A 26859-nucleotide genomic window follows, 5' to 3' on the forward strand; every position below is an offset into this window, starting at 1 on the left:
AATTTTCCAGCTCTTTAACTTTACACCCCTTTGATGTCCCATATAAAACTCTGAAAACTGATATTTAACAACATATTCTTTGTGCCCAAAATGTCCTATATTCTTTCCCTCTCTGAGGACAAGGGAATGACAAGCAGTATTTTTTGAGTCTCTAGTTTATTTTTTCCTGCCTCTTTTGCTCTTGTTCATAGCAGGCTGTCCACCTCTGCTGGGATAGTTATTTCCCACTACAATCAATTTTAATATCAGTAAGTATTATTATAAATTGAGATAGAAAATGGGGAGCAGGACAAAGTATACATGCATGACACAGGGAAAAACAAAGCCCTGCAACCCCTAGGTCCCACCAAACTCCTGTGAACTTACTCAGAGAAGGAAAGCCTGAGGAAGAATTCAAGTCCTGGTCATACTTTCAAAGCCTTGTAAAGAAAGTGACATTTGCTTCCTCCAAGAGGACAGTCAATCTCCTCTGCTGTATGACCTCTTTGGTGGAGGAGTTAAGATCATCCCCAAATTACAGTGTGTAACACCCAAGTTTGGAAGGGCCTGGGGAGCTGAGGGATGTACCAAACCCACAGAGGTTATCTGGAAAGTTAATACAACTTTTGCTGGGAATTCTTGATAATAATCTTTTATGCCGCAAGCTCCTAATCTCCTAATGGGCGTCTTTTCTCTATGGAAATTATATAGGTCGTTACAGATGCTCATGTGAATTTGAGGCAGCTGAGGTGAGAGTACCTAGTCCCAGTATCAGGGCAAGTGAAGACCCTAATGCTGATATGGGAGATGAGACCTTGTTTGAGGACAACTGGATTTAGTCATCATCTCCAAGTAGTTCAGAATTGCTTAAGCTGAGAAGCCAGAGATGTAATGTAAATTTAACAACACAGTGCACGTTCCCAGCAATGCCTGTCAAGTCATAGATATTCAGCAATGCTTGTAGTTTTCAAATAAAAATAGCTATTCCCCAGTGGCAGAGAGTACCCATTCCTCAGTTCTCTGAAACCCAACCACCACAAATGGTAAACAAGTGACACTGAAGATGAAGCTGCAAAACGTGTTATGCTATTTAAAATCGACCATTCCATCTAATTAAGGGAGCACAATTACCTAAAAATGCTTGTGATGTAAACAGCCATGCAAATTGCATTTCTAACTACTTTGACTGTACCCACAGCATAATTAGAAGTAGCAATTTATTACTCAATGTAATAATTAGAAGTAATTAACTACTAGAAGTAATTAGAAATAGTAATTTGTTTCTTAATGCTGTGAGCTGCTTTTGCAGCATGTGTGTGCATATATGTACGCACACACTCAAATACTTAGCAGTGATTAGTTACTTCAAAATACATTCATTCAGGGCTTCTGATTCTGTCTTGTATGAAAATTATCTAATATGTGGTGAAGATTGGTCACAACTCTGTACTAAGTATCTCCAGACACTATTTGTTCAAGAAGCAAATATTCTGCAGCCAGTATGTTAGGGTTTTTCTTCCCAAGATGAAGTAGTGGATGGACAGCCTCCATGAAAGAATCAATAACAATAATCAGATCCAAGATTATTTGCATTTCTTCATTTGCTTACAACTCTTCATGGAATAGCAGGTACAGGAGAAACACATTGGAATAGAGCACATAGATAACAGTGATACATAATGATATAACAGAAATCATAAAGGATCTGTACCCTGGTATACCTGTTGTGTAGTACTTATTTATTAGAATTTTAGAATATTGTCTGCCCTAACTTAATGAGTAAGAAGAAAATAAAAGTGCTACCCAAGACTCTGTCCAACCTGGCCTTGAACACTGCCAGGGATGGAGCATTCACAACCTCCCTGGGCAACCCATTCCAGTGCCTCACCACCCTCACAGTAAAGAACTTCTTCCTTATATCCAATCTAAACTTCTGCTGTTTAAGTTTGAACCTGTTACCCATTGTCCTATCAAATACAGTCCCTGATGAAGAGTTCTTCTCCAGCATCCTTGTAGCTTTAGCATACTGGATCTTTTGGTCTTATTAAATGATACTTGAAAAATGACTTTTGTCTGTTTAACCCACAGTGGTTTGGGTTAAAACTATTCATTCAAACTCCCTCCTTTCTCTCATGGTGAAGGGATTCTGCCAGCAATTTACCTGGCTGCAGATTCCTGGCTTTCCCAGCAGTAATCTGCAGCTATGGGCTTGTCTTGGAGACTTCCTAGGGTCTATAACGTGTTTGCAAACTACGCTAATCCTACATAATCTGAAACCCTCCCATTCTTCTTCAACAAGCTTTTGGTGAATGTTCATACCTTGGTCAAAGATTCATCATTTAGCTTCTTTCTCAAACAAGCTTCACCCACAATCCAAATGTTACAGACAGTGTCCAAAGTCTTGTCTATTCACTTGTCTGTTGCTCCAGTTCCATTTTTCACCAAACAGATCTTCTCTTCTCACCTTTCAAACACCTTTTCTAAAGCAGATTCTCCCCTTCATTTCCCACTGGCCAAGCCTGGCTAACATTACTGAAGATGCTGCTGGAAAAAGAACAAAGCCATTCTTACTGGCCCTAGTTTTCTACAGATAATGCACCCAAGGCAGATGATTATGATTTCTTTCCCAAAGCTTCATAGCTTTGAAACTGTGCAATATCTGTAAATGATGTTCAAAGGTATAGAACTGAAAGGTGCCATAAAACGGTCAGGAAGTGTTTAAATGCAGGAATGCAGCTGTTTGGAGTACCATAGCTTTAAGCCCAGGGGATCCTGAGGAGAATCACAGTCATTCTCTCTATTAAAATCACTTCCCTCATCATCTCTTTGTGATGCAGCATTTTTCCCAGCAATTAATTCCCAGATTGTCAACCCCAATGCAACCTTTCAACATGACTTGGCATTCATTCCACCACATCAATTAATCCAGCTCAGTGAGTTGCGAAGTTAACAGAACAAGATATCAGGTAAATCACAGCCGTGAAAGGTGAAAGGGAATTCACCAAATTAAAAAGAAAACCAAAAGCAAATCACCTTTATGCTTAAAATATGAATTAAAATTACCATAGCAGAACTGGAAGTGGATTTCCTCACTGCCAGGTCTTTGGCTTCAGTCCCATGTTTGGGCACTTGTGATAAAGTAGTCATCTTGCCTGGAATTCCTGAGACAAGAAAGAAAAGCAGTTAGAATAGACTTATCTATCATACTCTTTTTCTTGTTTAACTGCAACCATGGTTATTTCCTCTGAGGTATTTTGCAGCACAAGAAAAGCGAAAGGAGACTCCAGTGTTATGCATTGATTTTTTTTATTATCATTATTCTTGATTTCATTGTAGTTATTGTATTTTCACTGGAGTTATTAATACCTGGAGAAAATTAACACCTCTGCCAAAGATGTCCTGGATCAGGGAACTTCCTCAGTCAGCAAAAGAGCACAATATTCACTGAGAGGTCATTCTGAACTGAAGCCATGTGTATGGCTGTCACCGCAATGCAGAGCTGGAATCTGTTGTTAGTGCCCCTGCCCACTGCAGGGGCTGGAACCAGATGACCTGTAAAGTCCCTTCCAACCCAAACCATTCTACAAGTCTATGAGAACAGGTGCATAATTGTACGGAAGAGGCAATGTTCACATCCTAGTAACACTGAAAATTTCCAACAGGTTCGTTATCCTAAATGCAGTATGAACAGATATAACTCTTAATTCCCTATGGAGACCCAGACTTAGGCTTGCTTTTGCTTTCTTTAATCTTCTAAACTTGTGTCCTAAAGGAACCTCTTACAGTCCCATACTTTTCTGCAAAAACTCCTTGTCTCCATATGCGCTTGGAAGTGCTGTGGATCTGCTGTCAAGCTTGTGTGTCCTTTAACAAGGAGAAGGAAACTGTATGCAGGGAGAAATAAAAACCATGTCACCCACAGACACTTCACTTTAGCTCTTGCTAAAGGCTTCTCAGAGGCAAAGCATGAATTTTACAGCTCCAGAGAAGTGGAGACTAGATAACATTAGGCCATCTCTGCACTCTGCAGATCAGGGTTTACTCCAGATACTCAAAAGTCTTCTAACGTACTATCAGCATCCCTCGGGGCTTGTCTCAGTTGTTGTAGCCTGCCAGAGTTGCCTTCTTGAGAATTTTTCCCTCTTGTAATATTCATCTATTCCCAGCCCAGGGTAGTAAAGACACTCTTAACAGTAGTCTCGGCTAGATTTTATTTTTCAGGCTTTTTATCTGGCTTAACAAGAGAGAAATTTCATCCCCAGCTTGGTGACTTCTAGGTCTCAGGCTACAGCTGATATAATAAGAGCTATGGATGGTATAGCAGCAGTCAACCATTGTCCCCACCTGTACACCTAAATGGGAATCTGAAATGTTAGCAGCAGCTCCAATTTACGTCAATGAGGCAGTACCAAAGACAGGATTTTTTTCTCTTTCTTGGAATAGTGATGTCGAGGGGAGACAGACTTTGTCCAAAGGCTTTAGTTAGCCTGAGTTGTGAAATTGCCTCTCTATGCAGTAATCATGACACACAGCAGAGACACAACCACTCCCACGGTTCACCCCACTTTTCATCTTAGTGGCAAATTGTAAGAAAGAGCAAAGGACTTCAAAAGTTTACATACTCCTTGAGTCTTACTGGTGCTGTTCAAGCAAAGAACAAGCAGCATTTCTGTGTGAAAGGGTTTCCAAGCAAGCGTGACACTGGATTTCCACAGCAAGTCAGGAAGAGTGGGGCATATCGCTTGTGCACTTGAATACACTCTCATGCTGCACAGGTCCTGAACTAACGCAGGTGTACTGCACAGTAGCACAACAGGGAAAATGATTTTATGATCTCTGCTGGGTAAATAAAGAAACAACTGTGTGTACAAACAGACTGGTTTCTCTCTTCACTCTCCACCTTTGCGTGAGTTTTCATCTTATCAGCTAGATGGAGTTAAGCAGCTATATTTCTAACACATTTTGCCCATATTTTATTTAGTTTCACTTACACTTTTTTTTTAGAATCCTTGCCTGCATCCAACTGAGAAAATTATTTTTATAAAATAATATATACTCTGCCTACACATGCATAAAGAATACACCAGGTAACGTGAGAGAATGCAAGTTTTATATTGATACATTCAGGGTGTATCAAAGCCTATGATTTTTTTTTTTATTGGTTTATAGCAAAAATCTAACACAGTTTTTGATTTATTTAAATTGAGTTTTGTGGTTTGGAATAGGGGACAAAGAAAGGCTCCTCCTCACAGCTCAGGCCAGCACAAATATTCTCAGATATGGTGGCGACATGCCACAAGGCACATTCCATAGCAGGTGTGGGAGCAACTCTCCCTGCCATTGTAGTGGTGTTCTCCTTGATCCTGGCAATGAAGGGAAAGGGGTTGAGGAGAAGAGATTGATCCCCCATGTCAACAACTGTTTGCAGAGCTGATGCTGGCAAAAGGGATTTGGCCTCTCCCATCATTTGCCTGGGAGAGATGGTGTTCACCTCACTAAGTGGGTCTAAGTACGCTAGCATAGGTCTCTCTGCTGACAGGATGGCTGACCTGGTAAGAACAGCTTTAAACTAGGAATAACTGGGAGAGTTTCCAGCAGCTCTGTGAGGGAGCCATAGACACAGTTGACAAGTAAAAGGCCTGGGGTGATGTGAACAAAACAGAAGACAAAAATCAGCAAAACAAGGCTTAAGTGGGGTCACCTCAAACATTTGCATGCAAGCAGGGATGTGCCTGCAAGGCACAATTATGGAAAAAAACTCAGAACATTTTAAGGAAAAAAGGAGTTTCCCTCCACATTTCAGCAAATGCTCTTATACTGTAGGGGTGAGCAAGCACTGGAACAGTTTGCCAGGAGAGGTAGTGGATTCTACCCCCTTGGAGATACTCAAAAGCCATCTGGACTTAGTCATGGGCAAGCAGCTCTGTGTGGTCCTGCTGGAGCAGGGGTTTAGACCAGATGACCTCCAGAGGTCCCTCACAACCTCAACCATTCTGTGATTATGTGACTCATGATATAATCAGAGTTTGGAAAGCTCTGTGTACTACTTTTAGTGCTTAAATAGAGAATATTACTTGGAGAGACTTATTTCTTTTTAATGAATAACAGAGTACTTAATCAGATGGTTTCACTGTAATCTAAAAAGAAATCCCTCAGACCTATTCAACTTTCATTTAGCAAACACTCATATTCTGCTCCTGCTGACATTAAAATCAGTGGTAGGACTACCATCTGCTTCAGACATGACCCTTTGTATAATTCAAGTAGATCAACAGGCTCGATGTCAGTCACACTAGTACAATTTAAAAGTAGATGAATGAAGGTGAACACTGTGGTTTAACCGTAAAGTAAAGCCAGGAGGAGAAGCAGGCACACCATGTTTAGCCAGCTTTCCTATAGCAAGTAGGATTTAGAAACCGTGCTTGGGTAACTAATGGACTCCTCACTGGTAACCATGTTCCTACAGGGTTTAGAAGACAAGACAGCTCAAGAGAAGCAGGTGGAATATTCACAGATTCATCCCAGCTCTTCAGCCCTTCAGCTAATTTCTATGACGAAATGTACTCAGCTGTGCATCCACAACAGAACAGTCCTAGAAGCAGTGGTCATACGGGATGAGATTAAAAAAATGCCGAGACAGATGCAAAGATTACAAACAGATGTTGGTGTGAGTCAGTTACCAAGCCCCTCATATGAGTGCTGAAAAATCTGTTCCAGAATCAGGCTGCTGTAGTTTGCGGCTCACAAATTTACATCCTTCTTGTATCTGAGAGATTGCAATGGGCCCTTTGCTTCTCTAATCACAGAATCACAGAACAGTTAGGGTTGGAAAGGACCTTAAGATCATCTAGTTCTAACCCCCCTGCCATGGGCAGGGACACCTCACACTACTGTAACTGTCAGCAATGCAATATGGAGCCATCATATTTAGTGGGTGAGAAAAAATTAAATGACCGTTAGTATAAACCAAACCTGGCATTATAAAGGATTGCTTTTGCTTTTGTGGACACTCAGTCCCGAAGGGACTTAGGCATGAATTTCTATGGGACACCTAATGAACTCCAACACCCTATGGGCATTCAGTCCACTGAAACAGGCTGAAGCCAGTCCAAATTAGCCTCTGCATCCTGAAGGACAGGTAAAGTGACCAGCAGGTCTTGGGCATTCAGTGTTTCATTCTACAGATCCGCTCCTATTGCACCCCGCTGCTTGATAATGTAACTATAACTTCTGTGACTGCAAGACTGGAACTTAAAATGAGACTTATTTCTGCAAATAGGGCCAAAAAAAGAGTATTTAGCATGTATGTTCCATCAGACTGTCTATAAATGCGATGTGATTTGTGCATACAGCAAGTGTTCTGGCTTTCTTGAATAAGTTTTACACTCGTTGCTTCCACGTAAGGACTCCCAACTCGTAGAGATTCCTCATCATTTGAAAGCTTTGATTTTGGAAAGGGCTTTCTCTTTGTCACACACCCCCACAAACACATTCATGTTCTCATAAACATGTTCAAATATTTATATAGGGTGACATTTCAAGAGTCATTGTTGTTGGCTAGATCTTCTATTTCAGTTTTTAAATAGCTTCTCACACCATGTACACCATGTTTATGTAGCTGTTTTTTAATAACACAGTTGGTTTCCTTTCTCCTTCACAAATGAGCAAATAGAAATTTGGGGGATTTTTTCCTTCTTCTGTTAATGGCAGGTTAAGATTATAACAGTAATGGCAGCATCACCATTCTGTAACACAGTTTAACTACATGCAACAGAAATTCATTCCTTATGAGCATTTTTTCTGCCCCAAACACAGAATCATTTTGTTACAAATCTACCAATACCACTATGTTAATACTAACAAGCCTAAAAAACATGATCTGACAAGAAAACTACAAGGACACCAAACCCTGTATGGAGTCTGTAATCTAGAAAACTTATCCATTGCACAGTTCGATTATCTCAATTCAGAATCTGGAAGGAAAGGTATCTATCTGAAGTGTTTTCATGACAAACTTGATAAAAAGTGCCCTCATTGTCACCCTGTTCAAACTAATTGGCATAGTGGGCTGTGTGAGTGTTTTACTTGTGCCTACTGCTGGGAGCTCATTACACTCTAGTTAAAGGTGACTCCTGGGGAAAAAGGAAACTGCAGTGACTTTAAAGCATCGTGGTTTTCAGTTCTATTCTTGTTAGAAACATGAGGTACAGCACACACAATTGTTCTGTCATGGTTGTCATGTCATCGTATCTCCCCTGAAATCACTAGTTCTAAATCAACTGCATCTTCATTGGCAAGGTCATGGGGACTTGAAGGGGTTGCAGCCCCAGCACCACCGCTTTCTCCAGTACCAAGTACAGCCTTGTCACCTCAACATGTGCCAGGAGACAGGCAGTGTCTTCTGGTACCTGTTGTGACTTACACCACCTCCACCACCCATGCCATGATAGGAGCTATCAGATGTTCCAGGTGGCACTGGTCTGCGAGCCACACGGGCATAGCCACATCATATAACCTATACATGCACAGTACATGGACAGAGCCAAAACGACAGGCCTCCACCCTGCCTTCCTCTTCCTCCCCCATGTCCTTCATAGACTCATAACTAACAGTTATTTTAGAGAATAACGAGAGTGCAAGGTTGATCTTGTTGTTGTTGAAATTTTGCTGATTTTTAAATGAAAATGCAACCTTTTTAGAAAAATGTTTTTATTTATTTTACTGAAAGCCAAAATGCCCAGATTTCACCCTGTTCTCAACAATAACAAAAGCAGGGAAAAGTGTAATTTTTGTTTCAGTGGTGTTGCATTTTACTGGCAAAAAACCTGTGGCAATTTTGAAAGCAGCATTAAGCATATGCACATAGTCTCAAACTGGCAGAGTTTCTGGCTAACTCCAGTGGGATTTTCCATTTAAAAGAGAATGTAACTTACCTGCAGGTATTTCAGCAGAGAAATATTCAGTCAAAAGGCAAATCAAACAGCAAGGGAGTCACTAGAGCTAAAGACATCCCTAACGCTTCTCTTCACTAATGCTTCTCAGAAATCACTGATCTTGTACCTAACAGGATCTTAACCATGGGAGCCCGATAAGCTCAATATTGTCATGTCAATGTGTACATTAGCTAAGGATTAAGTGGGGTCTCAATTGTTGTGGACGCTTTTCCTATTCAGCCCCTGGAACTTTTGCTTCGTACAGCTCACTAGCTTCTCCAAAAGCTCTGACTGCTAAAGCAAACTTCAGGATTACCTGCCAGAGACCAATATGAAGCTACAGCAGGAGCAAGTATCACACAGAATAGACACCATTGCCCTTGGGAAATCATTTATTTCACTGGAAGCTAGAGATTTTTTGTTATCCTTTAAAAAAAATTTATAGAGCACAAAGTTCTAATACCTCCAGCCTGGAATCACTATTTTCTTGCAACCCATGATGTTTCAATGATACGTAGACCTGTTCCTTCACAGAAAGTGATATGTGGGGATTACTTGCAATCTAAAAAAATATTAGCAATATATAAATTACACATCTGGTGCCCTACGAAAAGGAGCCTCAAGAGGAAAGCTTGGTAGCCAAGATATCTTCATATGATTCACCTGCCTGTGAGCCATTATTCTTGCTATTAAGCAGGAGTCCCATTTAACAAGCTTGTGACTAGCAGAAAGAGCTAAAATTTATCCATCAGTCAATGTCAAATCAATGTCCATCAGTCAGTGTACTGACTGGCATCTTCATGTTGACTGTGAAAAGAGTGGATGTGAAATTTAGAGGCCTTGACTGATTGTTAATGACAAGTGGAAGACAATGGGTGTTAATAGTGCATCCTGATCGTAGCCCAAGTTAAGTAAGAGCAAAGTACATGGTAAATTCTTTCCCATGATCTTAATTGGTCACAGGACTTTTTGTTCTTGTCTTTCTGCTCTTTGTTGTTGTGCTATGTACAATTGAGCAGCAGCTGGGCCTGAATCCAGCAGCTTCAGGGTTTCAGAGAAGAATGAGGAAGGGCATATTGCACCAGTGATACTTAAGCTTTCTAATAATTTATTTACTAGAGAAAAAACAATAGCTTTCACCTATTTCTACTTCTGTAAAGGACTATGAATTAAATTTGTAAAGACAGATATTGGCACAGGAGCTTACCCATGTAGGTAACAACCTAGCAAAAGCAGAAACAGTTGAAGCGAAAAGGAGAACTAAGAGGCTGAAGAAATGCATCCCACAAAAGCAGATTTCTTCAGGAATGGATCCAATTATATGCTACCAATTATAAAGGGTGAAAAGAGGAGACAATGACAACACAAAGGCAGAGGACACTGTCGGCAAGACAACTGGACAACCCTGAGTACTAATTAAAAGGTTAAATTATCATACAGGGTAACAAAACAATGCACAAGAACATGCATTAGCAATGAGTTTCAGGCTGTTGTAAAAGCAGGTACTGCTTTTGGTGGCCGCAAAAGTCATAGTGGCCGCAAAAAAAGCAAAAGCAGACATAGGATGCATTAGCTGAAGTATTTCCAGAGGAGATGGGCAAGTATTAACAACATTGCATGGAGCATTAGAAAGACTTAATTAGGAGCAATAACTGCTGTACTGGTAATCCAGTCTCAGGTCAATTAATTCAGACTGAAGCACTGCAGGAAGACAAAGGGCATGTGAAGCCTGTCTTATGAGAGAAGCCTGGCAGAGTTTTGGTTTTTCAAGTTCCCAGATGAAAGCTGAAATGGATCGGAGTGCTTTTGACGGGTGCATCCAGGACATGAGTGCCAGAGGTCATGAAAACATTTAAGCTATAAATTAGAAGTTTTCTAACAAATGGGAAGTAGAGATTCTGGAACAATCTTGCCACAGGAGTAACAGCAGCAAAACATTAACTGGTTTTAAAATAGGAGGATATTTCTCTAACAAGGGAAGATATGTCATGGCTGCCTGCAATAACACAGGCCAATGGTCAGAAACTCCAGCACTCCCTTCGTGTCCTGTGTTCTCATGAATCCTCAGTAGAATGATCTATGTAATTCGTACTATGCATACGGGCTCATCAGAAACCTGTGCTCTCTAGGCTATGTAAACTGCTCATGAAAAATAGGAAGTGACAGTGTCTCTTCTGTGACTTCCCATTCCCCTGCCTCAAAATTCATGCTTCATGCAAAAAAGTGCCAGGAGAAAAATTAGAGTATTACGTGATCATAAAAAACTTCAGGCTGAAAGGGACCTCCGGGGGGTCCCTAGTCCAACTTTTACCTCAAACCAGGGTTAGCTTTGAGATCAGACCAGGCTGTCAGGGTTTTATTCAGTCACGTCTTGAAAACCTCCAAGTACAGAGACTGTACAACATGTCTGAACAACCCCTTCCACTGCTTGACTGCCCTAAAGGGGAAGAGGCTTTTCCTTTATAACTAAAATGAGCCTCTTCTGTTTCAGCTGATGCTTGTTGTCTCTCATCTTCCCACCATACATCACTGTGAAGAGCCTACCTCCATCTTCTCAATAAGCTCATCATTGGTACAAAGGGATCTCTGTTAGCTCCCCACAAAGCCTTCACTTCTTCAGGGTGAACAAGTGCAGCTCCCACAGCTTGTCCTCATATGGCAGGTGCTCCCGCTCCCAACCATCTTGATGCCCTTTCTCTGCCATTTTGTTATTGTAAGGTCTCAAAAACAACATAAACATGACAGCCACTTCCTAGAAGTAACCCTTATGCAGAAGTCCAAGAGAAGAAACACTAAACTGCACTTTTACACCAGCCAAAAGAAGGAAGGACCTGCTGCATGTCCCACCCTTCCAAGCATCGCCCTGTAACTTATATTTCCAGTATCCAAGCGGCCTTCCTCAAAACACAGCATTTCAACACTAGCCTGCATTACAGGAAAGGCTAACTTAATGTGATTGACAGCTGTCATCACTTTTGTTTTCCTGCAAAGCAAACGGCAAGCACAGAACTGCAACTGGAAGGCTTAGAGCAGAGAACCAAGCTGAAGATACAAACAGGGGACTTGGAGGATGTGCACATGTTAAGCTCTATTCACCTCAGTTATTAGCTTAGTTGAAGCTCTAATCACCCAATTCTGCTTCTCTTAAAATAAAACTCCAACACTGAATTCAAGAGAAACTAAAGTCACATTTCCAGATCAAGTACTCCAAACTGTCTGCATGCTTGGAGTCAGCCTACTCCAGAAATCACACCGTTAGAGACGCCACTGCCTTTTGGCAGAAGACACAAACTATCAAGGCTTTAACAGTATATAGTAGGGAACCTGTAAACTAAAGCATAGAGGTTTTTCTTACCTTTGAAACAATATCTGATAAACCTCCACATGCACTTAAATGCGTAAGATAGAAGAGGAAACAAAGGACTCAAAACACCACATATCGCAGCAGGTGCTGACTACTCCTTACTGCCTCAGTTCTGTTTGTGTTCAGTAGCTTCTTTTGGTTTAAATATTTTAGCAGCTCCTTTGCTGTTGCCTGTTACAGCTACACAAGCACTGCAAGCCTTGAAGCGTGGTATGAAACCTCGGAGCTAGTTTACAGGGACAGCGACTGGTAACTTGGAATCCAGAAGTGAGACCAGCTCAAGCTGTTCCCCTTCTCCCCTCTCTGAAGGCTACAGCTGCTTCTCCCAGGGATAGCAGGGCTATCAGGGATAGCAGTGAACATTCCAGCTGCAGCACAGATGTTTCCATCTGCACCAGCACAGGTGGCTGCACAATTAGCCCAGAACACTTCAGCGTTATACAGAGCCACCTACCACCACCTCCTTCTCTAATGTGCATCTGTTCACTGCTGCAATTAACTAGAAACAAATCTGTTTCTTAGCTAAATATGTCAATTTACTTGCATTGTGGAAACATTTCTTGGATATTTCTAATGGTGACGCCTCACAAATCCTGAGCTACAGACCAGCATTACTTCAGCACAATGCTTGGTCCAAAGGTTGAAATCTAGGAAGTGTTTCTGGTAATAATCCTTATTAACAGGCGTTTGCAATGGAAAGATAGAAAAACTGACATTAAAAAGCCCAAAATTCCAGCTAACATGCAGAGTGCCCACAGCAGAGATTTTCCATCCTGAAGTTCAACACAGTTGCTTTCATTAGTTTTTTCTTGAGTTTTCTGAAACATTAGACACAGGAGACAAGCAAAAAGTCACCGAACCCAAATCACTCTGTGGCAGAAATATTTCCTGCCTTCCAAACATTCCTGACAGCTGATCCCACTTCAGATTATAAGAACAACTGATGAAAGCTAGAATTGAAAAAAACTTTTCTGTTTATCCTACTTTTTTCTTCTTCTGAGTCTCCTTCAAAGCATAAAATATGAAATTAACTTACGGGATGCTAGAGCCATTAGAAATCAGAAATTGTATTTGAAGGAACGGAATTGATTATCAGGATTCAAGCACCAGTGCTCTCAGTAAGTCATGTTCTGCATGCAGAGATTTAATATGAGCTATGCTTCAGACAGGATAAAAGAAAAAGAATATTGTGCTATATAGTCACAGAACAGGATTGATTCTACAGACAGGCTGGGAGGCTCTAGAGCTACAACACCATAGATCTGCTGGGAAAGACATGGTGTGATATGAATTTAGTTGTTGGAAATGTGAAGATAACTGAAATGTTGCTCACTTCAGTGGGGTTCTGGGAAAAGAGAAAACAGCAAAACAAAATCCCACACACCACTGGTAAGTGTGTCAATGTGGAGGTTCAGAAAATGATCCATCCATCATTCCCCACCCTTTAAGTGACCTTGGTTTCACTGCTTCTCTCTACAGCTGCAGTAACTGCATCTCTTAAATCAGTCCCGTCATGTGGGCACAGCAGAGGAGTGAATGGAGCCCCAGGCTCACAAATGACCCTTTTCTTTTCCTTTTTAATGGGGCACTTCAGCTTCTCCTGCCCCCAGGGACCTCCATCTGAGGGTTATGCAATCGTACTTGCCTGGCATGGAGGTAAAGCTTGTAAGAATACACACATGAAAGACTGCAAGTATTCTGGTCCTCTAGGAATAAGCGTGCAAGCACCTGAGAGAGATGAGTAGGAGATAAGAACCCAGCAAGCTCAATTTCCCTGGGCTGCAGTGTCAAGAAGTGGATCATCTCACAGAGCTGAGGAGGAAGTAAGGAAGATTTGCTTTTACAATACACCCATAAATCCAAACTGTGCAAAGCTATCCAAGGAGTTCTGAGAAGAAAGCTGACATCTATACTGCTGCAGAAAAGGAAAGACTGCATACGAGCTCTCTCTGCATGTGGTTCTCATAAGCATGATCAAACACCTCCTTTGATAGAGGAGGACCAAACGCTTCAGAAGAAATCAAATTTGACTTGTGGCACTATTGTTCTTGCTGTGTTCTAGGTATACTTGGCCTGAAGACATATGCTAATGATTTTTAATATAAACTGTTGCTCAAAAACTTGTTTGCTGTATAGTTAAGTTGTAATCAAATCAATACTGCAAGCAAGAGAAAGGTAACTTCAAAGATCATGTGCTCAAGTATTTACCATTCATCAGACCAAGCTCCACTACAGTGAAATACTCTTCTGCTTCATTTACAGTCCTCAGTAGTCTACTGTATAACCATGGCATCTGACTGTGTTCAGAACCTTTTATGAGACCTCACAGGTGAAAACTCAGATAATAAAGCAAAGATCCCTCCTTGCAATCTCTGCTGCTAAAACAATGTCTAAAACCAAATCTGTTACTAGCAGTGATAAAAATTCTTACAGTCTCTGAGACAAATTGCAAAGACAGCAGTGTCTTTCATGGTGTGTTATTTAACTATGAAGGCTCTGTCCCATAAAAGCCACACTGTCTTCAGCAGTGCTCCTGCAGATGAGAAGTAACAAAGGTGAAAGAGGAGGCAAAGCTGCACTTAGCATCTTCCAGCTCAAAACCATTCCTTGCAACCTGGGAATGTGGAAACCACAGGAGGTGAATACTCCAAAGGAGGAGGTGGTGCATGGCTTTTCTTTTTGCCTCTTAGAAACAGCATGAAGTATTGTATGAACTGAACCAGAGAAAAGATTTCTCACCACTACAGATCCTTTCAGGGAAATCAGTAGCCCTGGGAGTGTCATTCTGCAAGCAGCATGAAAGCCAGAAATATGAGAATAACATAATCCAAGCCTCAAAAAATATGCAGCAATGGGCTCCCCAAAAAACACTGCCTGTCTGCATTTATTGGTAAGCACAGGTCAGTCCAAGAGCAATTAAATACATAGTACTGAGCAGTCCCAAGTCAATACCTGAACTGATTGGATTAACGAACCAGCCAAAAGCTGAAATAACAGAGCAGGAATTCATTCTGTTTTCCCACAACAATGGGAGACAAATAGCAACAATAAAAACATATTTTCTAGAAACAGAACCAGACAGAGCAGGACTTGGCAAAAGATCTGAATAATGCATATACTAACTAAAAGGATTTATCTTTATTCTTGATAGGGAGGGAAGGGAAGGAAACAAGTCTCTTTGTGTGTGCTGCCATGCAGAATCAGCTGTTTAGTATAGGACAGATCCACATCTTCTGCAGTGCCTGCTGGAGGCTACATGGACACACACGGCGTTTGGAGAACAGGCTGAAACAAGTTTGTGAACTGCTTGACACTTGCTCCAATCTGCTGCATTTCAAGGGATAAATTGTGTTTTTTTTTTCTCTTTTGAGAATTTGTTAATATCTCTGGTGTCTGTGTTGGGAGGGAAGGAAGGGATTGGGTCAAGTATTGAGAAATTGCCACATTTTTAACCCAAAGAAGAACAGGAGTGGGAGATGCAGAGATTAATAAACTCCCTAGAATTACTGGAATAATGAGCCTGGCTCAGTTGCAGAGACAGAGACATACTGCATGTCCTGTTCTCCACCTAGAAAAAGGGATGAGCACCAGGAGCAAGGGGTGCTGGGAACACCTCCCCCTATAACTGCTCAGCTGCCTGATAACAAAAAAAAAGTAGCATAAAGAAATTTTCACTTTTTTCCTTGACATCTTCCTGAGATTTATTTATTTCACAGATGCAGCCACCGCAGCTGAGCTCCATTCTGCACTGAAGCTGGAACTGAAGTTTGAATGAGGACAAGGCAAGAGAAGAGTTCGGAGCTTTCACAGAGCTCATCATAAGCAACAGATCACCCGCTGTGCCGCCTCCTTCTGCTGATGTTTGCCTGAACTGTGAAAACGCATAGAGCAATACCATGTGTACAAAGTAATTCCTCTGGCAATTCCTCAGCCAGGTACTGCCTTTGCTTAACTTTTATAACCTTTCATAATCTTAGAGCCTGTTTGGAGTCACCTCTGTGGGCAAAATTACTCTCTTTCAATAAATAAAGCTCACAGGGTGCTGGGCCTCTGATAAGATGACCCCACCAGATGTCTCTGTTCATTTGGAGCTGGCTGTGATCTCTAAGAGAGTGCTGGTGCAGACCAGTGAGCAAGTGACACAAACAGCAGAGGTTAAACAAGTCTGTCCTCATGCTCACTGCGGCAATTTGAAGCCCCTTCCCATGGGACACCTGGGGATCCCTTTAAAACTGGGTATGAGGTGCTGTCGAACCAGAAACCCCAGTGGCAGATGAGAAGCTGTAAAATAAATTGCTGAGCCAAAGAGGAAATGGCTCTTCCTTCCTGTTTCCTAGGGCAGTTGCTCTTCCTAATCCCCCCAGGAAAACCTTGTCTGTCATCATCAGCCAGTTTTACCAACACCACAACTATTGAAGCTGCTGTTCGCTTTAAACTGAGCTTCATAAGCAGATTGGGTTGACTGGGTCATCTCAGTGCATCCTGTTTTCCAGGCCATTCTGCCAAGGGTGGGTCGTGATAGCACCACACACTATGACACTAGGCTAAGTGAGTAAACCCAGCTAGAACCAGCTCTGGCTCACAACTTGCTCCTCACAATTGCAAAATACCTGCTCACCTTCAATCTGACACAGCATCAGTTTAAGCTGTTGCTCTTCTGAGCCCTGAAATTTCTAAGTAAATGCTTCCCTTGTCTGTGACATTCCTTCAGAAGCAGTACAAATAAATGTTCAAGGATGCCACCTAAACTCAATCCTCTCCTCAGATTCCACCTAGCACTTGTTCTGAATGGGATTTTATGTGTCATACGTAAATGGGCAGGCTAAAAAATGGACTCCAGCAGCAGAACAATCTTTATTGGGATGAAATTCTGCTGCTTTTTTTTTTTTTGGTCCCATAAATGAAACCATTCACCTCTGTGAAACATACCAGTTGCTTTGCATCAGTTCACGAGCAGACTGAAACCCTCCTGTACAGCACTGTGTTCAATGAAGGGTGTCTAACATTAATACAGAGCTCTGTTTCATGATTAAATCATAGTCAAAGGTGAACTGAAAGTGACTGCAGTGAGCTACGTCACAGACACGAGGTTTAGGTAACTCATCCTGTGCTCCTCAGCATAAGACTGAGCAAGTGGAGGCTTAGGGGTTTCCACAGAAGATGGGCTTGAAACAGGCATGAGTGATTGACAAGCCATGGCCTGTGAAGTGCAAAGGGTCATGCTATATAATCAGAAAGGACTGTCTAGCATTAATTTACAATAATGTTGCCCTTAGATTAGCCACAAGCCCCATCAGGTTATAGGGTATGCTGGGTAAACTTGACAAGCAATCAGAATATATGATTGTTGGATAAGATTCACAGATAGAAACGAACCAAAGATGTTCATACACTGTAATTGAAGACTTGGCTTTATGACACCAGATAATTAAAGCATTATCCATTTCTCTTTTAAGGACAGTATATTACAGTTTATTTTTCAATTGCTTCAAGCTAATAAATATGATGAGGAATTAATAATAAATAATGAAGTAAAGCAGTAAGATAATTCTGCTGATCCAACTCTCATATATGTAATTGATGTTCATTTCATTACCAGGGGCCAAACATTCCTTGTTTCACTGACATGAATAGCCCCATTGTTACAGTGCAAGTACAGTCTAGAGTCCAGCCTCCAATGAGATGCTTATGTGGTATCTCAAGCTTGAGCAATATAATACTAATTTTAACGGAAAATAAATTCTCAGGGACTTAAAAATGTTGATGTGACCCTGCTACTTTATAGAACTAAAAGATTAATATTTAGAGTGTACAGACTTTAAAGCAACAGCCATTAATAGAAATCTTTACCAATATTTCTTACAAAGTTTGTTTAAAACACTTGGAACATAAATATTCACAGATAACTCATTTTTTCTTTTCAGCTGAAGAGAAGCCTTTTAAAGTAAGACCACTCCTGGAAGCTTTTAAATTATATTAAAGATGGGAACCATTGTTCTTTTTGGAGAGAAAAGGCCTGAATTTGTTGTTGTCACTCTTGTTGCTAAAACCTGATCCAGTTCCCTTGAAGATAAAACAAGATAAACTACATAAAAGCAGGGGAGAAAAAGAAAAGGTTGATGCTGTGGTTATCAGCTAATGATAATGGCTCTTTCCTTTAGCTCACTTTGTTCAGTAACTTTGAGCACAGCACTCAGTTTTACAGGCATCTGAGACTTGGCAAAATCATTGCAGTATCAGACCCGATAAAGTGTTTGTCCAGGCTGAGAGTAATGGTCTTGGCTGGCAGATTCATGCTTAAGAACAAAAATAGAAGGAATAACCCTGTGGTCTGGATGTATGTGCTGACAGAAGTTTAAAATCTGTGCACACAGCATATAAGGCTCAAACAGAGCATCCTGGTGAATGCTAATGCTGTGTGATCCCCACTGCTGTACAGAAATTTCCCAAGGGAACATATTAACCCTGTACTGAAAAGGAGAACTGAAATCCAATCGACTCTCCAGGGTCACACCACAGAGACATCCTTCTTCTCTAAATTAAGTGAAGAATATGAGATTATGAGTTACTCCATCCATCTGTAACTTGTAGTACATGCTATTTCAAACCATGTGTCCCAGATCAGTGGAAAACTTGCCTGAAGGACCATCCATGTATCTTACAGAACCATTCTAGAAAATGTAATAATTACCTTTCCCTAAGGGTGTTCTCTGAACACTTGCAGGCATCATCCAGAAACATCACAGGCCATGTTTTTATGTCTGATTAAGAAGAAATCCTTTTGTGCTCATTTCCTGATTTTCACAGTTGAATTCAAATGCACTGTTCAAATAGGCATCCATTGTACCTGAAAAGGGATGCAGAAAAGAAGGGGTCTTAGCCATGGCCTGCAGGTAGGCAGACTGAGGAAATCTTACTTTTCAGTGCTGGTTTTTCATTCCTTGACACCTAAACGTTATGACTAAAATCAACCTGGTTTCAGAAAGTCAGAGTCATAGAATCATAGAACAGTTAGGGTTGAAAAGGACCTTAAGATCATCCAGTTCCACCCCCCTGCCATGGGCAGGGACACCTCACACCAAACCATGTCACCCAAGGCTCTGTCCAACCTGGCCTTGAACACTGCCAGGGATGGAGCATTCACAGCTTCCTTGGGCATCCCATTCCAGTGCCTCACCACGCTCACAGTAAAGTTTCTTCCTTATATCTAACCTAAACTTCCTCACTATTATCTTTACATTTCAGTGGTAACTTTCCAAGATGAAGATCTAACTTTAAAATAAAGGAAGAATCAAAATCTGATTTTATAATATCTGCACAGGGTAATGGCTGCTCTCAGTGTTAGGAGCAGGTGTCAGCCAGCTCTTAAAAAGTCAGAGCTTTGCACTGTTAGACAAAGATTATGCTGAACCCCACAAACATATCCCCAGAATGCTTGGTGGTGTGCTGAGTTAGAATGGAAATAGATACTTTTCCTGCTGAGTACAGAAGTGAATCAAAAAGAAGCAATAAAATGAAAGCTTTGTTGCTGTCTAGAAAAGCTATTTTATATTAAGAATTTAGTATATAAAGCCATAGTCATGTTGTGTAAACCGTTTGGAATACTTTGATAAGAAGCCAGTGGAAATGGCCTCCTTAGACAATTTTGCTGATTTTATACCAACTGCAAGACTTAACAGAAACAAAACTTCTTGGCATTGCATGCATAAAAGAAAACATAATGAAAAATTGCAAAAGCCCAGTCAGTTTGCCAGTATCTGAGCATGCACAAAGAATCCAGCAGCAGCAAAGAGTCTGAGCAGAATTAGGGAAAGGATGAGTAGCTGTAAGCAAGCAAGTATGGACACAACAACACTGAAAAACTTGGCTAAACTTTATATGTGCACAGGGGCAACTGTGCTCCCTCAAGACATTTAATAAAGAGTTATAACCTTTCTGTTGTGATGAACAACAAGCTGATGAACTTATAGTGATGATTCCATATCTCCCACCTTTTCCAGAAGACCATAAACAGCAAGTGTCTGGTGAAGAGCCCAAATGACACCATCTTAATAGTTACTTTTACACTGGCACCAGACAATAACAACTAAAAGCCAAAGCAGGAAGGAATTTTTGCCTCAGAGGGCTCATACCCCAAGGGCTCACTTGTGCAAAAATTAATGTAAGAATTCTTTGGGTTTGTTTTGGGTTTTTTTTAAATAGCACCATTGGCTTGCATGAGCAGAACCTGATGTCAAGCGTTTGGGGAGGGTTTTCCACCTCCAATCTCACTCTCTCCTTCCAGCAGAAAACAACTTTGCCGTGTACACAGGTGTTGCTCTATCCAGCTGCAGATCCAGGAGTTCAGATGATTTGTCACCTAAAACCCAGCTCTGGGATTTCTACTTTTCTATGCATGCTTAAAAAGTCCACTGTTGAGATTTTGTTCAGGAGAGGTCAAAGAGACCTGCATCAGATCTGGATCACTTGTTATTTATACAGTCATAAATCACAAGTAACAGCACAGAAGCACTGATGAACACAGAAAGGAGTGCAACTACACCATAATTTAGCATCAATCTATGCTCAGGTTGGAACAAAACATTGATTGGTCTCTTATCACCAATCTATTAAGCATTCCCAGGCAAGGATTTCTAAAGCTCTTCTGAAGCTATGACACTTCACCAGAAAGTTATTCTCTGAGTCAGAGACGAAGGAAAAGCAAATGCCTAGGAAAGGATGATTCAGGATCATGTTCCAAGGATAATGAATTATCTTCAAGTAAAATAGCTTCAGCAAGCGACTTTCGTTATAGGAGCCTCAGTAGCATTCCTCTACCAACAGCAGCAAGACCTAGAGTTGAGTTGCTGAGCACATTTTCAAACCCGAATCTCTTAAAACACATCAGGCCTATCAGCCAAACATTTATCTGTCCTCCCTGCAAAGATCTTGGGTTGTTTATTCCCAGTAGCTTCAGATGTTAAGATTAATTCAATAATCAGGATTACACTACTGAATCCTAATGGGATAGTGGATGTCTTGGGATGTTAAAGACCAATTTGGAGCTGCAGGAGCTTTAAGGTTTTTAACAATGACAGAGCACTCAATTTAGTTACTCAAAGTAACTCAAAGCAGCTTTTAAGTTTCTAACACCATTTATGATTCTAACCTGAAAAAATTTCTCCTGACATTCTGTAGTTCTTCACCTCCCAAGCCCTTTTCCTTTATTTCCCAACCAGAAGTGGCCTGTTAGAATGGATGGACCAAAGATCTAACACTACAGGACCATTCTAAATGAAATTCCTTTATGAATTCAGAATATGCTTATTCAGATGATTTACTGGATTATACCTAGACCTCATTTGATTGGTAAATGCTAATGAAAATCTTTTTGAAACATAACTGTTATGGCAGTTAAAGAATGTTTCTAATCACTGGACTAGACAGGTTGATCTTTTCTTCAGCAGTTCAGCTATCAATTCAAGGGAGGCAAGAAACAGCCTAAAGTGAGTCAATGGCTACCCCACAACAGACGGGGACATGGCTCCGTGTGTCAGAACATTCAAGCTCTGCTTCTCTCTCCTCAAGCAGAAGCTTATCCAGAAATTGTTAAAACTGTGAGAGCAAAACTGCTTCCACTCTCCCTCCTTATCCTTCTCTCTGCCACAGCTGTGGGATTAGCAGCATTGCTGCACAGCGGCTTCTGCTTCCATTCTCCCTGGAGAGAAACCTTTAAAAATGCTGTATCTCTGCTCTTCCCCCTCTCAGGGAGAAGTCCTATCAGCTGCATACCCTGACATGTCTTTGCCTACACCCCAGCTTCTAAAAGAAAGGGCAACAGCTGAAGGTCTGATTAACTGGCTGACAGTGTTCTTATTTCCCCCTAAAGAAAATGTGAACAGTAAAACTGCTTTAAACAGAACTTCAGAGCAGAGATCCTTCAAGTTCTCTGTAGAGACATTTAAACCACAATTCCACAAGGTTTGAGTGGGAGACCAAATCCTAGACATAGGCTTCTAAGGTCTCCAGGCTCTAATCACCCATTGCACTTGGATCTATAATGGCTAAGTAGAGTTCATGCCTGCAAGAGTTGTCCATTTCCCCTTAATGGAGGGTATGAGCTCTAAGCAGCAAGTTAGGATGCAGGAGGCAAAAAAAGATACTAAGGTCTTGCTCCAAAGAGACCTGAGGAGCAGTTTTTATTTTAAAATAAGCATCTTAGCCTTACGGCCCTGTTAGAAAATACCTGCACTTCAGGGACTGCCCCAAGCACCTCTCTGAGGTGCTCAGACTTCCAGCATAGGCTCAGAGGGAGTTAGGCATTACCACAAGGAAGCACAATCATTATATGCTGAGCAGAGACCCAATTCAGCGCACTTAAGAGACAACACTAGGTACGAGGTGTATCAGGTGTCATTCTCAAGCATTCCCATAGCTCAGGCCCCACCAATGCTGGCAGGAGGTGCCTAGTACTTGCTCATGGATTTAGTTACTTTTCCTAAGACCCTCCCTTCATTAGTGGTGCTGGTTACCACTATTTTCCTACAAGCCATCGTGTCAGATCACTTGCCAGAGACCAGGGTTTATTTCCTTTCCTTCTGCTTCCTCTGAAGAAGCTCTTTTTCTTTGCATGGCAGACATGTAAATGATTCATTAGGCCATTCGGAGAAAGCAAGGCACAACGTGTTCAGTGCAGCCAGAGCAGTTACTTGCTAGAGGCAACCTGGCTTCAGATCCTTGCCTTAAGGAGAGTACATTAAACGACGATGGGACCACCATAGCAAGGACTGGAATCAAGAAATCCCTGTTCATGTGAAACACCCCCAATCATTAAAATTCATGTTGCCCTCATTCCTGTTCCAAGGTCTTGGCCAGATTCATAATCTCGGCATCTCAATCTGTTCCCTATGACTGTGCTCTTTAGGCACTGTCCTTACCCATGAGAAATATGGATTTGAATTCCCTCAGGATGTAAAACTACCGGATAGAAGAGTCAGAAGACTTCTCTGCTGGCAAACAAAAGCAGGAGTGGTGTTATCCCTACTATATGATCCTCTGTTGTTCTGTGGTGGCCAATTTCTGAGAATGTACTTTCTGTGGAAGTCTGAGCTAATACTGAAAAATAAGAAAACAGTTTATGGCTTCCCATGGGAGATAAGCAATGAAGTCTTGGTAGGCAGATGCAGCGACTGTGAGAATGAAGACCTCGGGCCCACTGTAGGAGAGGAACTGGTTCAAGACCATCTGAAAAATCTGGATTCACACAAGTCCATGGGACCTGATGAGATCCATCCGCAGGTCCTGAAGGAGCTGGCAAATGAAGTTGCGAAGCCACTGGCCACCATATTTGAGAAATCCTGGCAGTCAGGTGAAGTTCCCGACAACTGGAAAAAGGGAAATATAACCCCCATTTTCAAGAAGGGGAAAACGGATGACCTGGAGAATTACAGACGAGTCAGTCTCACCTCTGTGCCTGGCAAAATCTTGGAGCAGATTCTCCTGGAAGGCATGCTAAGGCACATGAAAATAACAAGGTGCTTGGTGACAGCCAGCATGGCTTCACTAAGGGGAAATCCTGCCTGACCAATTTGGTGGCCTTCTATGATGGGGCTACAGAACTGATGGACGGGGTAGAGCAGTTGATCTCATCTACCTGGACTTGTGCAAACCGTTCGACACTGTCCCACACAACATCCTTGTCTCTAAATTGGAGAGACATCAATTTGATGGATGGACCACTCAGTGGATAAAGAACTGGCTGGATGGGCGCACACAAAGAGTTGTGGTCAATGGCTCAATGTCCGGCTGGAGACCAGTAACGAGTGGTGTCCCTCAGGGATTGGTGTTGGGACCGGTCTTGTTCAACATCTTTGTCGCTGACATGGACAGTGGGATTGAGTGCGCCCTCAGCAAGTTTGCCGATGACACCAAGCTGTGTGGTTCGGTTGATACCCTGGAGGGAAGGAATGCCATCCAGAGGGACCTCGACACGCTTGTGAGGTGGGCTGATGCCAACCTCATGAAGTTTAACCATGCCAAGTGCAAGGTCCTACACCTGGGTCAGAGCAATCCCAGGCACAGCTACAGGTTGGGCAGAGAAGAGATTCAGAGCAGCCCTGCGGAGAAGGACTTGGGGGTGTTGGTTGATGAGAAAATTAACATGACCCAGCAGTGTGCGCTTGCAGCCCAAAAAGCCAACCGTATGCTGGGCTGCATCAAAAGGAGCATGACCAGCAGGTCAAAGGAGGTGATCCTGCCCCTCTACTCTGCTCTCCTGAGACCTCACCTGGAGTATTGTGTGCAGTTCTGGTGTCCTCAACATAAAAAGGACATGGAACGGTTGGAACAAGTCCAGAGAAGGGCCACGAGGATGATCAGGGGACTGGAGCACCTCCCGTATGAAGACAGGCTGAGAAAGTTGGGGCTGTTGAGCCTGGAGAAGAGAAGGCTGCATGGAGACCTCAGAGCAGCCTTCCAGTATCTGAAGGGGGCTTATAGGGATGCTGGGGAGGGACTCTTCATTAGAGACTGTAGCGATAGGACAAGGGGTAACAGGTTAAAACTTTAACAGGGGAAGTTTAGATTGGATATAAGGAAGAAGTTCTTTACTGTGAGGGTGGTGAGGCACTGGAATGGGTTGCCCAGGGAGGTTGTGAATGCTCCATCCCTGGCAGTGTTCAAGGCCAGGGTGGACAGAGCCTTGAGTGACATGGTTTAGTGTGAGGTGTCCCTGCCCATGGCAGGGGGGCTGGAACTTGATGATCTTAAGGTCCTTTCCAACCCTAACTATTCTATGACTCTATGATTCTAAGTCTTCAGCTTTGCCAAGACCAAGACATTCCTGGACACGATCCATCTAAGTTCTAGATGGATGGTTGGATGGTTGAATGGATAGGTAGATACTAGATAGATAGATAGATAGATAGATAGATAGATAGATAGATAGATAGATAGATAAACTGATCAGTTAATCGTATGGATGGAGCCTATCAAGTTAGGCAACAACTGAAGTTTTGAGGAAGACCTTTGAAGATGAAGGCCTTCCAGCCCCATCCAACTGCACAGCACCGGGGGTAGCTCAGTTATCTAGTATGACACCAGGATTCTGGGAGAGGAAAAATAGCTAAACAACGTCATAATCCTGACAAGTCTCCTGGTGGATGACTGGACCAACCTTCCCCCTCTGGGGCAGATGCAAACCTATAATCTTTTGGGTCACAGCCTGAACTATAGTTTTCTGTTTTCAGGCACAAGTAGAAGATGCTGGGGGGGAAGAAGCAACCTTCAGTGGGATGCATTCTTTTGGGCTTTACTATAGTTCTGACAATAAGTAACTCACTGGACACTCTGCTGACAAACTGCAGCTCCTCAGGCATTCCTGGAACTGTTACGGTGACAAATCTGGTAAAGTGTTCAATCCACTTCTGGAAAAAAACAAAAGAAAAGAAAACAAAACCTTCATTTTGCCTGGTTCATTCTGTCACCAAGAGACAATAATAAATGCTGCAGCCCACAGCCAGTCTTCAGGTTAAAAAGGCAAAAAAGCAGCTGTCCTGGTTTTAGAGACAAAGATTTGCTGTTCTAATTCTTTACTTTATCTCCCACTCTTTATTAATCTATCACAAAGTAGAAGGTATTTCCTTTGTCTTCTGTATCTATGTAGAAAAAGAGAGTCAGTTAAGGAAGCAATGCATCTCACGTTGTCCCTTAAAACCAAAACAACTTCAATTTCTTCCTAAAACAAAGTAGGAGCTACATCTTTTCATTATCATAGAATCATACAATGGCAGAACAGGCCTGTCAAGGTCCCTCTGGATGGTATCCCTTCCCTCCAGTGTGTCACCTGCACCACATAGCTTGGTGTCATCGGCAAACTTGCTGAGGGTGCATCAATCCTACTGTCCATGTTGCCAACAAAGATGTCAAACAGCTCTGGTCCCATACCAAACCCTGAGGAATGTCACTCACCATTGATCTCCACTTGGACATTGAGCTACTGACTACAACTTTTTGAGTGCAGCTATCCATTCATTTCCTTATCCACCGAGTGGTCCATCCATCAAATCCATACCTCACCAGTTTAGAGACAAGGATATTATGCATGACAGCATTAAATGCTTTGCATGAGTCCATGTAGATGATGTCAGTCACTCTTCCTTTATTCACCAACACCCTAGTCCCATTGTAGAAGGACACCAAATTGTTCAGGCATGATTTGCCCTTAATGAAACCATGTTGGCTGTCACCAATCACCTCCTTATTTTTTATGTCCATTAGCACAGTTTCCAGGAGGATTTGCTCCATGACCTTGCCAGGCATCAAGGTAAGACTGTAGTTCCCAGTTTTTTACTCCTTTTACAGACAGTGAGAATGTCACCGAACTTCCACGACTTCTCAAACATGATGGACAGTGGCTTAGCTACTTCACCAACTACTTTCTTCAAGACCTGTGGATGCATCTCATCAGGTTCCACAGATGTGCGCACCTTCAGTTGCTTAGGTGGTCTCAAACCTTACCTCCCAAAGCAGACAATTCTTTGTTTCCCCCAGTCCATGCCTTTGCCTTCTGTGATATAGGCAGTGGGGCTGGAACACTTCGAGACC

Source organism: Pezoporus flaviventris, unplaced genomic scaffold (genome assembly GCF_033815535.1).
Source record: "Pezoporus flaviventris isolate CSIRO_AGI_PZ_B2104156 unplaced genomic scaffold, CSIRO_AGI_Pfla_v1 ptg000007l, whole genome shotgun sequence".
NCBI lineage: Eukaryota > Metazoa > Chordata > Aves > Psittaciformes > Psittacidae > Pezoporus > Pezoporus flaviventris.